The sequence below is a fragment of the Brassica oleracea genome, chromosome C1, assembly GCF_000695525.1.
Source record: "Brassica oleracea var. oleracea cultivar TO1000 chromosome C1, BOL, whole genome shotgun sequence".
NCBI lineage: Eukaryota > Viridiplantae > Streptophyta > Magnoliopsida > Brassicales > Brassicaceae > Brassica > Brassica oleracea.
Genome location: NC_027748.1, coordinates 36,653,497 through 36,666,309, shown reverse-complemented (window position 1 = coordinate 36,666,309; position 12,813 = coordinate 36,653,497).

Below are 12,813 nucleotides of genomic sequence, written 5' to 3'. Positions count from 1 at the left end.
GAATTCATCCTACGTGGTATTTACGACGATTTCATCCTACGTGGTTTTTACGACGAATTCATCCTACGTGGTATTTACGACGATTTCATCCTACGTGGTTTTTACGACGAATTCATCCTACGTGGTATTTACGACGATTTCATCCTACGTGGTTTTTACGACGAATTCATCCTACGTGGTATTTACGACGATTTCATCCTACGTGGTTTTTACGACGAATTCATCCTACGTGGTATTTACGACGATTTCATCCTACGTGGTTTTTACGACGAATTCATCCTACGTGGTATTTACGACGATTTCATCCTACGTGGTTTTTACGACGAATTCATCGTACTTGGTATTTACGACGATTTTGTCCTACGTGGAATTAACGAGTCCCGCGTTCTTTTTTTTTATATTTCGTCGTTATTTCCTCGTTGACCTACGAGTCCTTTACGACGATTTTTTGTTTGTGGAATTAACGAGTGTTATGTTTAAATCCCTAGAATCCGAAACCCCCAAACCCCATATTCCTTATTTTCTACTTCATATATTCCAAACCTCATCTTTATTTCTATTCCAAACCACAATTCCCACATTTGCTTATTCATAAAACAAACTCCCAGCATTCCCTTATTCATAAAACAAACCTCACATTATCTTATTCATAAAACAAACTCCCTCATCTTATTCATAAAACAAATACATCAATCGGATACATCGACATTCTCGTCATCACTAGAAACATCATCATTTTCATTAAACTCGTCTTCAACAGCTTCGTCTGTGGCATCATCGGTAAGATCTTCGTACTCGTGATTATGCGGATCAATGAGAAGGATGTCATCAATTTCTTGTTCAGGTTCCTCGACTTCATTTATCTGTTCTTCTTGCAATGGTGGTTCTTCTCCACTGATGATTCGTCCTCGAGGTGTAACTTTGATCACTGCTAACCAATTTATACCTGAATCTCTCATCCGAGGGTATGGAAGGAAGCTAACTTGGTCTGCTTGTGAAGCTAAGATGAAAGGCTCGAATTTGTTGTACCTTCTTCCACCGTTGACATCAACTACACCGAATTTGTTAGACCGAACACCTCTGTTGACGACGGGGTCGAACCATTCACATTTGAAGAGGACGCATTTCAGCTTCAGTATCCCTGGAAATTCGACTTCAATAATCTCCGTCAAGATCCCGTAGAAATCTGTTTCCCCTTTCACACATATTCCATAGTTACTGGTCGCCCGCTGTCTACCATAGTCATATGTATGAAAAGTATAGTCTCGTGTGAAATACATCTGTGATGTGGTGACCTTTACAAGTGGAGATTGAATTACTTCGTGTAACCACTTAGGATAATCTGCATCGTCGTCGTCATAATCAACCTGCAAAAATAAAGAGAATGTTAATGAAATACAGATAATGTATGAAATTTTTTTTAGTTAATACCTGATTCCGCAACCACTTAATGAAGTGTTGATCTTTCCTTTTGTCTACGTCACTTGTGGATATACCAGGAAATGTTTCTTCGACTTGAGAAACAAATAGGCTGTAAAATCACATTTTATAGGAATGAATCTCTCGCAATTATACAATTAATTATACTTATATGTGTTTCGAAGTGTCAATATATGTTACCTTTCAAAATAACGCATCAATGGATCTTCGCAATTGAGTAGAATATAGGTGTGTGCACTATGAGCGTCTTGTTCACTCGACCACCAAACCTCTTTAGACTTTCCACCGAGTCGCCCAATCTGGCTAAAGATGTCTGGAACACCAGCAACTGCATATGTTGGCGCAACACCACCATCATCATATCTTCTTGGAGCTCTTCTCCGTGTACGTACTTTTGACGCAAAGTAGTACGATGTGAAGTGAGAAACTTCTTCCGTCAAACTTCCAGCAATTATAGAACCTTCAACTTTGGCGAGGTTCTTTGCTTTTCCCTTCAAATATTTCATGGCTCGCTCATACTGATACATCCATCCGTAATGTACAGGTGCACGAAGCAATGCCTCATATGGGAGGTGGACAGCTAGATGCTCCATGACGTCAAAAAATCCGGGAGGAAATATCTTCTCCAAGTTGCACAATAAGATGGGAATGTTCTCCTGAAGCTGTTCCACGACTTCTTCTTTAAGAGTGTGTGCGCTCAGATCCCTGAAAAATGTTCCAATGCCTTTTATATTCGAAAAAAAATTAAACACATTGTTAGTCATATATTATTTTGTAAATTATTGTGATATAATACACTACGTACCTGCAAGTGCTTCATGTACGTTTGTTGGAAGTAGCTCCGCAAATGCAAAGGGCAGTAGTCGTTGCATAAATACATGACAATCATGACTCTTCATCCCGGAGAACTTTTGACCCTTTTCAACACATCTAGAGAGATTCGAAACATACCCATCGGGGAACTTCACTTCTGATGCCACCCAGTTGAACAACACCGACTTTTTTTCTGAAGATAATCTGAATATCGGAACGGGAACTTGTCCATTGCTTTTAATATGTAACTCGCTTCTTGAGCAAATATCCGGCAAGTCCAACCTCGATTTTATGTTGTCTTTTGTCTTCCCTGGGACATTCAATATTGTATTCATGATGTTCTCAAAGAAATTCTTCTCTATATGCATCACATCGAGGTTGTGGCGCAGAAGAAGATCCTTCCAATATGGCAACTCCCAAAATATACTCTTCTTGTGCCAGTTGTGATGAACACCGTAAGAATCTGGCATATTACGAGGGACATGCCAATTACCACCCCAACGAACTGTTTCGTTAGCTCCGTAGTAGTCGATTTGCGCTTCAATTTGTTCTCCAGTTAGATATGGAGGAGGAGTGTCTCTCACAACCCTTTTGTGCCTAAACAAATTCTTGTTTCTTCGGTAAGGATGGCCAATGTGAAGAAATCGACGGTGACAATCAAACCAACTTGTCTTCCTACCATTCTTCAGTTGAAACGCATCTGTCGTTCCATTACAATATGGACAAGCTAATCTCCCATGTGTAGTCCATCCAGACAACATCCCATAGGCAGGGAAATCACTTATGGTCCACAAAAGCATCGCTCGCATCGTAAAATTCGTCTTCGTTGAACAGTCATACGTCCTCACCCCTGTTGACCACAAATCCTTCAACTCTTTTATCAGTGGTTGTAGGAAAACATCCAGGGACCTTTTTGGATGGTTCGGACCAGGTATTAATATGGTCAAGAATAGTAACTCCCGTTGCATGCACATCTCCGGTGGCAGGTTGTATGGAGTAAGAAAGACTGGCCACAATGAATATTGTCTCCCTGACATTCCGAACGGACTAAATCCATCTGTGCATAATCCGAGATACACATTCCGGATATTGCTAGCGAAATCTGGATGTACTTTGTTGAAATGTTTCCAGGCTCTTGCATCTGATGGATGAGTCATCTCACCATCCGTCTGAGTATGCTCGGCATGCCATCTCATCTTTCCAGCAGTGTGCTCTGATTGATACAATCTTTTCAATCTGTCTGTAATTGGTAGGTACCACATCCTTTGGTACGGTACCCTATTACGTCCTCGTCCTTGCGGCTTGAATCGTGGCTTCTTGCATAATCGACATTCTTCTAGCTTCTCATCATCTCCCCAATAGATCATGCAGTTGTCGATGCAAACATCTATCATCTCCGAAGGCAACCCAAGACTATAAACCAGTTTCTGAATCTCATAATAAGAATCAGCAGACACATTGTCTTCCGGCAAGTACTCTTTAAACAAGTCCGCCCATTCGTTCATGCAACTTTCAGGTAGATTGTGATCAGTTTTAATATTCATCATTCTAGCAGCTAACGACAATTTAGAGAGACCTTCTCTACAACCACTGTAAAGTGGTTGATTCGCCGCGTTTAACATTTCGTAAAACTTTTTTGCATCTATATTAGGTTCTTCATCTTCATCATGAGCTACGAATGCATCAGCTACCATATCATGAACCCTATCATAATCTACCATCTCCTCTTGCTGGTAACTATGTTCATTATGCAAATGATGATCAACCGGTTCTTTTTCCTGAAAATTGCTATTACTACTACTAGCTTCATTCTGATCATAATTAAAACCTTCTCCATGTTGAAACCATATATAGTAATTTGCCGTGAAACCTCTATTTATTAAATGCTTCCAAACATTTTCACGGTTTGCCAGTTTCGAATTGTTGCATTTCCAACAAGGACAGAACATCTTACCACTTTCTTGGGCGAGCGGTGTTGAATCTGCTTGATGCATAAATGTCTCCAGACCCGCAAGGTATTCTTTCGTCACTCTCCCGTTAGCATCTCTATGCATATACATCCACTTCCGCAACTCGTAAATATTCCCGGAGCCAGCCATTTTTTTTTCTTTCACGTTTTTTGTTGTTGGTGTGTTTAAAATGATGTTCAAACATCCATATTTATAGGAAAATTCGAATCTGGTAGTTGTAATTTTGCTATGAATTTACGACGAAAATTAATTAGGTGGGCAAAAAAAACGTGTAACACCTATAAAGTTGGTGGATTCAAAAATTTCCTCGCTAAATACACGTAAACTATTCCCTCGTAAATACCACGCAAAGTTTACGTCGTATTTACGAGGAAATAGTTTTTCCTCGTAAAATACTCGTAAAGTTACATCCACTTTACGACGAAATATTTTTGTCGTTACGTTACGAGGAAATAACGATGACTTTAGTTTTTCACGTAAATTCGTCGTAAACTCGACGCAAATTTACGAGGATTGTTTTTCCTCGTTAATTTTCGTCGTTAACCATGTGTTTTCTTGTAGTGATAGTCAGTTGATCTTGGAATTCAGAACCACACAAACATTTTAAAGTAAATTTCAATAAATGTTTTTATAATTTGAGAATTATATAACTTATGTATATTAATTTTAAAATGTTTGAAAATGATAAGAATTTTTTTATTTTTATTGTACTTTACCCAGGACCGACCATGTTCCCTGTCCTTAAACTAATCCTATCGTTTCTCGGTTGTCTAACGTATAGTACAAAGCAAAGTAGTTTGGATTCTAGATGCATGAACCTCGAACCCTAGTTGGTCTAATAAGAATTTAAGTGGGTCCCGACAACGTTTCATAGATTGAAAGAATGTATACTATTAGTTTCGCGAGATTGTCTATTTGTTTCACGTTTAATTAGAATCAATAGTACTACTCGTCGCTTTTATTCGGTGTGATTGATAATTTACTCATATTTAATTAACCGAAATAATATCATCGAATGATGTTTATCTTACTTAAACTAATACTATACATCATGATAATGTTCAGACCGTATCGAGATAATAACCTATCATGTAGTACTCAGACTCAAGTCAGTAAGGTCCCGTCTCGATTGATTTTTTTTTTAGTTGCATTTTCTACATATATCACAATATCATAAATAGGATGACATAGAGTACAATAGCTTTTCTCTAGCAGTTTCAATCGTTATCCTTTTCTCCCCACTTGTAAGATGTAAGATCCGTACGTGCGTGTATTAATAATACGTAGGATATGGTTAAAGTATAGAGTATGATACATTTATATTATATTGTCAAATACAATGCATATGCATGTATTACCCACAACCATTTTCTATTTATTTTGTCTTTTTCGGCGATCAGCCAATCAATGTAAACTTATTTTCTTAAAATATCGTGGAGGCAATCATTTTCAGTGCATTTTGTTTTATACTAACCAGAAATTTGAATCTTAAATTATATTTTATGATGTTTAAAAAATAATTAATTGCCTCTTTCACCTTGTACCAGTACTAACAACCATAATAGAAAACCGTTGTCCCTTTCTTGTAGTTGAAGAAAAAAACTATTATAGTATTTTCAGTTTCAGAAGTAAAAAGATTGTAAACCTATATAGTATCTACATTCACCTTATGCAAAATCAATCATCTTAAATTTATAAAATCACGACAAATCATCTACTCTCAGTCTCGGTTTATGTTAGTGACATTAGCCTGTTCTTTTGGTGAACGCCGAGACCAGCAGTAGCGACTAAAAATTACAGTGCGACGGAAGCAAATTTAACTGGTACGGAAAATTAAAATAGCCGCTAATAAACTGCCGTAACTATAAAATATGGGAAGCAGATGACGCTGAAATATTTAATGTTATTTTACTCTTCACGATCAGCTGGCGGCGAGAAAAATAGGCTGGCGTTGTTTCATGAATGTTGTGCTAGGCTGTGTGTTTGCCATGGTAATAGTTTAAATTTTCAGTCGCTGCCGCTGATTGCGGTGTTCACCTGAAGAACATGACTATATTATGAGGCTAAATGAGTCTTGTCACATTTTTTTCTTCTTCATCTTATTGCAAGAGAAGCTAAAATGCGAACTGATAGCCTACCCTATCATGCAGTATAAAGCACTAAGGCATGTGTTTTTCTTTTTTTGTGCTAAACGTAAACGAATAGGACCTAAGTGAACCTATGAATGAACGAATCATATGTCACTCACAACAATATAATGGGCCAAAAACTACGATTCATTAAAAGACGAAAAGGCCGAATTTAGCAACGAGTCGAGTTAGACATACTTCACTGACCCAAAAACAATAGTTCAATTTTCCGAGAGCTCACCTTACCAATTAGTTGTCTATAACCAATTAGTTTTCTATAAGCTAGATGATCGGATCCAGATTTATGTTTTTTCTTTCTAATTGGGTTCCATAAGACATGTTGATCAATGGTTGATATCCTTATTAATAATATACTGTAATTAGCATTTTTATCAGGACATAATATTATAAGGAACATGAAGGATGGTTTCACAATTAGGAAACCCTCCAGGATCCACTCACGTGCTTGTGCAAGGAGTTCAAACGAGGCAAAGAGAAAAGGTTGTCACTCTGGATATGGTAAAAGGTCTCACGAGATTTCCTACCTGAAAGATCCTTTTGTCGTGTATTGTCTTTTGAAAACCACTTCAATGTTTCTTGGTTTTTAGGCAAGAGACGGACCAAGGTCTTGTTGTGGATAAGGAGAACGAGGGTGTCGAGGCGTTTTCTTAGCAAGTTCCGTGAGACAAACAAGATCGAGAGGCACATCTACCGCGATATGTATACATAAAAGCCAAGCGTATAAAAAGAGAGGAGATGGTGGATCGTAACAGATGATCGGTTCACCTCTTGGCATTAGTCGGAAAGTATTTCAAACTCGGGTCAGGCAGTGTGGTAGCTAGTCCACTCCGTAGCACTACGTGCGTTCCTCCCGAGACCGACCAAATCAGCCGATAAGATTTATCAAAAAAAAAAAAAAATAAATAAAGAGAGGAGATTGTATAAAAAGAATAACAGTAACTTTTTTAGGTCACACAATTCAATCATGTGTATCATAACTCAAAAATACAAATATAACAAATTAAAAAACAACAGTTCTGTGTGGTTGGAGAAAAAATAACAATCAATATAATTCCAACTAGAATTTGATTTGCGCACGGCGCACCGCAATGTTTTATATTATTTATAGATCAAAGTTAAGATTGATTATCCTTTTTCTGTTCTTGCATGGTTTGGTTGTTCATAACGCTATTGAATATTCAAATAACCAAAATGATATATGTTATATAAGTCATTTGTTATTTGATATAAGTCATTTGTTATTTGATAATATTTTACAAAATGGACAATTTTCTATCGTATTTGTTTATAAAGCATAGTATATTTGTACAGATCAATACATCTATCTTTCAAAAATATACACGTTTCACATAGCAAATAATATGCTATACTTTTTATTTATACTAGGTATAATTTTTCCGTGCGCATGCACATGGTACAAAATATTTAGTATTTACAAAATAAAATAAAATTATTAATATTCTATTTTAATTTTAATTATTTTCTCATTTATATGTATGATTTATTTTAAATAATATTATATTGTTTTAATTAAACATAACATGTAATTTAGATATATAATAATTCAGTTATTACTTGGATATATTGAATTGTATTTACTTCTCGAAGTTTAACCATGGAATTTTTTATGCTAAATATATTAAAATTTTAATTATTTTTTTTGAATTTAGAATTTTGATTTAGCGCATAAAATATTAGATTGTTTAAATATTTTGTGAGTTATATTGAATTACACATATTTCATCAAATGGAGGCACAATTAGTTCTGATTATAGTTAACCTAAATTTGATTAATTTTATTTATTGCATTAGTTATGTTCTTCATCTTAAATATGTATATATATATATATATATTTGTAAACTCTTTTGTTTAATTTTATATTTGTGGATTTGTAAAAATAGTAGCAAAATTTAAATGATAATAAGTATGAAGTTTTATAAACAAATTTTACCATTAAGTTTTTGAAAATTCATGACCATATAACAATATTTACAAAAATAATATTTTTTTTGGTAAATTCTAAGCAACTTTATACTTTAGATGTATAAAATCTAAATTAAATAATATTCTAAATAATTTTAAGATTAAAAATTCATATTGGTTTATGCATTCTTATAATAGGTATATATATTGAGTTGTACAAATATATAAAAAATTAAAGATAAACATAATAATATTAAGCATTAAAGAATTTTATTAGGTTTGATTAAAGTTTGTAGATTTTTTATTTATGTAGTTTGATAAAATCATATATAAAATGTAAATGAAAACTAACAAAAACTTATGAAAAATGAATAAACATCTGAATAGTATAAATTATGAAATATGTTTAGTTCATCAATGATATTATAGTATATGTTATTAAATTACTTTTGTAAGAATCTAAGAAAATAGGCTGATATAAATATTTTTTTTTTTTGTAACTGAAATATTTTTATTAAATTTAAAGTATATATTTTGTTGTTTAATATTATGTTTTAAAGAGATGATTATTTTTTTAAACATCAAAACTGTTTTTCTTATACTTTCTTTTTTGTAAATCACATTATATATAAAATATATTTCCCTAAAATATGTTTATTTCCTTATTTGTAAATATATTTTTTATTATATGAATATTTAATTTTATCATAAATTTTATTTGGAAATATATAAAAAAGAAAATAAATTAAAATTTTAATTGGAAAAAATTATAAAATATTTTTCTATAATGACAATTATATATAATATTTAAATTCATTAAATATACCTCTGTAATTAACCATCGTAAGAATTAACGTGAACGCGGTATGAAACTAACTTCTCAATAATATTATAGAGTTATCTATATGGATCACAACCTTATTTATATGCCAAATAATTTCAACACTTGTAACACTTAAAAACATAATTAATTTAAAATATTAAGAATGAAATATTAAAGTTGAGAATTGTTTTTCATAAACTGTAGAATTTAATTTGTATATAATACTTTATAAATTTTATTAATTGTAAACTAAATTACTAACTTTAATTTTGGATTTTTATAATTTAATATATTTTCTAATTATTAGATTTATATGAAATTAGCTAGCATATAAAGTTTTCAAAATAAATTCAAACTTAACATGTATATATTCCCCTTTAAGCATTATTTTTTTTCCATTAATCCAATACTTATTTTTATTAAAAGAAAATGAATATCTTTTTACATCTAGTGTTAGTAATTTTAATTACAAAAGAAAAGATGAAAGCTCAAAAAAAAAAAAAAAAAAAAACTTAGCAAAGTGAAGTTCAAACCATATAAAAACAAAGACCAACGTGAGCTTATAAAAGTTGAATCGAACCAAACCAAGAGAAAATATTTAAAGTCCAAATCCAAACCACCAAACTCAACAATCACTTTAAGCCCATACTTCTCTCTCAACGTCCTCTAGCTTCTTCTACCATTTTGCATGTTGTGTTGTTCTTCTCGCTTCATCCTCCGCCCAATACCTGAGAGAAAGAAGAATCAAAATCGTAAATGACCTCCAGAGCAGATCCATCTACATTTAATTTCCATGCTGGTCTGAATCAAGAAGAAACGGCTGCCATCGAGGAGTATGGCTTCTTAGTTGGAGCTCTTCCTATCAGGTATCTCGGGCTACCTCTAATGAGCAGAAACTGAAAGTCTCAAAATATTCACCTCTGCTTGATAAGATAACATCGAGGTTTCATTCTTGGGCAACAAAATCTCTATCCTATGCGGGGCGTCGTCTCTTAATATCAACGGTGATTAATGGAACAGTCAACTTTTGGACATAAACTTATGTGCTCCCTAAAAGTTGTATAAAGAAAATTGAAACTCTTTGCGCCCAATTTCTTCGGTCTGGGAATATCGAGCACAAAGGTCATGCAAAAGTGGCTTAAACATCTGTTTGCCTGCCAAAATCAGAAGGAGGCTTGGGCTTCCGTAGCTATGCCGTCTGGAACAAAACTCTCCTGCTGCGGTTGATTTGGTTACTCTTCTCAACTAGCGGCTCTCTATGGGTGGCTTGGCACATTGCACATACAGTTATTCATTCTGGAGCCAAGCAGAAACACAATCACAGTCATGGGGCTGGAGATGTATTTTGAGAATTCGAGAGTTAGCAGCTCGTTTCCTGATATGCAAAATTGGAAATAGTGAAACTGCAAGCTTCTGGTTCGATGTGTGGACTCCTATGGGGCCGCTAATTAAAGCTATTGGCTCTGATGGTCCTCGATCACTGCTTCTGTCAAAGATGCCTGCAACAACAACATATGGAACTTGCCATCCCCAAGATCAGATCAGGAAATAGCCCTCCATGCTTTCTAGACAACAATTGACACCCCAACCGAGGGAATGGTAAAGGATGAATATTTTTGGTCAACATAAGCAACCAGCGTTGGCTCTTTTTCTTCATCTAAAACATGGGAAATTCTCAGACCGTGCAGTGACTCTAAAGCTTGGGCCTCGACTGTCGGTTTAAGGGTGCAGTACCTAAACACGCTTTCAACATGTCAATTGCCAACGAGAAAACAATTAGCGGAATGGGGGATGAACATCCGGTCTCATTGATGCCTATGTTCCGCTGAGCCTGAGACCAGAGATCACCTTCTGCTCTCTTGTCAATTTGCAGTGGAGATATGGAACCAAGTATTCATCCGGATAGGAAGGCCCACGTTTCATTTTGGATCTTGACCAGACTTACTCCACTGGATCCAGGAGCCTCACACGAAACGAATCAAGCTACTAAGGCTGCGCTCCTCTCAAGCGGCGGTCTACAGCATATGGAGACAAAGAAATAACGTCCTTCATAACCAAATAAACAGTTCCTCCTCTGTCATCTTCAGGGAAATCGACAGAACCGTATGAAACATCATCCATGCCAGGAAGTGTAGAAGACGGTTCCACAAACTTGTGGAATGTTGGCTAATCTAATTTCGGGTTAGCCTCCAACAAGCTGCTTAACTTTATTGATTTCTTGTTTTACTTTTTTTGCCAAGAAATCTTTTGTATAGGATGCAACAATGTTAACCTTAACCACTTCATTTATGATATTAACATTCATAGCAAAAAAAAATAATCAAAGTGGCCTATATTGTCAAAAGTCCTGCAATTCTCATAATCCTTTGATTTTACTTGGCAAAGAAATAAGAAAAAAAAAAAACTATTTTTCGTTTGTCAAAAAAAGAAAGAAAAAACTTTAAGATGATATTTTCTATACCTAGTTATGGATAAAGAGTTTCTTTCAACTTCAATGGTAATTAACAAGTTTTATAACCCTAACAATTATCTAACCCTAACAAATAGAGATATGTAAAAAAAACCTAACAAATGGAGACGGTCTATCCTCAGCCAGTATTCTAATAAGATGAAGCAAAGCACATATAAATAACCCTAGAAAATAGAGACTCTCTCAATCCGCTGCAGTCACATATTAGAGATTAGGTTGTTTCTATCTTTTCGTTCATAGAAGTTTCTGTCAGCCCTCAGCCAGAAACCATGTCCTATTTGCTGTCGGTGTGGACTCTCGCTAACTATGTGTAGGAGCTGGATTACATCCCCACAGGGCCCATAAGTTAGCAGGCCCGGTCCATCAATAGATCGGCTCTTGACTGCTTTCAACCGACTCAAGTGGCCGACTAAAAGCAGTCTCTTTAACGGCTTGGCGGAGCGACCCATTCGAAAGGCCTGCCGGGCCAAAGCCCATCAGGTTAGGGCGAATTAGGTCAGAGAAGTCGGATCGACTATATGAAGGAATCAGAAGGCATCAAAAGCTGGATCCGAAATCAACGACACAAACTCTGAGCGGCTAGAATTAGGGGTTTTACTTCTTCTTCTTGCCGACTAGTACTTTTCCGGTGAACTAACTTTCACCGGTCTGTTTTCACCGCTTCTTTCCTTATTTCACTACAAGAAAACAGGGGGATTCTGATGGCCGAAATCGTCGGAAATTCGTCGGAATAGACCGATTCCGACGAATTTCCGACGAACCCGTCCGTCGGTATCGTTTCGTCGGAAAAAAAAAATTCGTCGGAATTTCGTTAGAACTTCCGACGACTTTCTGACGAATACCGAGAAACGTCATTCTGACGAACTTCCGACGATATTACGATGCGGATACACGAGACCAGAGTTCATCAGAAAAACTACGTACCGACGGAGAACGTTCGTCGGACAATTCCGACGTAGAGTGTTCCTCGGTTTATTCCGACGAACTTTGGGCGTCGGAATTTACCGACGGACAACGGTCGTCGGAATATACCGACGAACCTCGTTCGTCGGTATATTCCGACGGAAATGTGGTTTGTCGGTAAATTCCGACGGATATATGTCCGTCGGTATATTCCGACGACCATTGTCCGTCGGTATATTCCGACGACCATTGTCCGTCGGTATATACCCATTTTTTTTTACAAATTAATTTTGCATTTTAATATATTTTTTGATATTAAT